The following is a 1,111-nucleotide window of genomic DNA, read 5'->3' on the forward strand; positions in this document are numbered from 1 at the left end:
CCCTAGGACTCAGAGATGACTCCACAAACCTCTCCTCCTCCTGGAGCCAGTCTGAGTGGGTTCCTGCTTCTTACATAAGACACCAATAATATCACATGGTGGTTTGAAGGTTTGGTAAAGCTTCAATGAGGAACTCATATGGAAGACGTGAAGTACTTTAAGACTGAAGATGGGAGGGGCCCCAGGTTGAGCTCAAGCTCTGTTGAACGGGATCCGAACATGGGAAGCCCATGAGGCCTCTGGCAGTGTGAGACCAAGCAGAGTGGATGTGCTAAGTACTGGCCCTTCAGAAGGAGACAGAAGCAGCTGAGGGGAAAGCCCTAGACGGGACAGCAGTGGGAGGAGGGGCTGGTGGCCAATGATGCAGAGGGGACTTGCTGGGGACATATACGAGTCCTCTCTGGCCCTTTCAGGGATGGTGGTAGGAACTCTACAGAGAGCTAGGGGTGTGGCCAGGCAGGAGGGCAGAAGCTAGAGGGACAGAAGTCTTACAATGCAGTGCCCTACCTTCCAAGCCCTAATTTGGCACCCTCTCACTTGGATTTCCCACCAAAGTCTTCTGGGCAGAAGACTGCCTCCTGCAGACCACGAGAGTGGATACGTGGCATCTCTGCTTGTGCAAGGCCCAGGAGTCACTGCATGGACAGTGCCTTTCATTCCTACCCCCTCTGGATGACTTACAACCCAAGTTTCTTTTCAGGAGCCCACTTGAATTAAGGACTTGAATTAAAAAAAGTTAAGGTTTTTTGCAGGGAGGACAGAGGTTGAGTCAAATTGGCCCATCTGGTCAAGTGATAGGGTAGGGGATAGCAGAGCCTGAGGCCAGAAAGGAGAATTATCAGCTAAACAAGTTTTTTCATGGGGCGGGCCACTAGGAAGAAGGAAGGACACACAGATGGGGCAGGAAGAGGGAGATGAACTCAGGCAGGTCAGGTGGTCAGCGGGAGGATATTAGAAGGGGATGGAGGAGGGTGTCTGGGGGTGGGGGGTGTAAGCTGGGAGGTGCCTTATAGAGGGCACAGGAAGAGAGGCAGCCTGAGGCAATCATTCGCAGAACCATCACTCATTCACCCCATAACAAACATGTACTGAGCATGTGCTGGGCGCCAGA

The sequence above is a fragment of the Mustela lutreola genome, chromosome 14 (assembly GCF_030435805.1).
Source record: "Mustela lutreola isolate mMusLut2 chromosome 14, mMusLut2.pri, whole genome shotgun sequence".
Lineage (NCBI taxonomy): Eukaryota > Metazoa > Chordata > Mammalia > Carnivora > Mustelidae > Mustela > Mustela lutreola.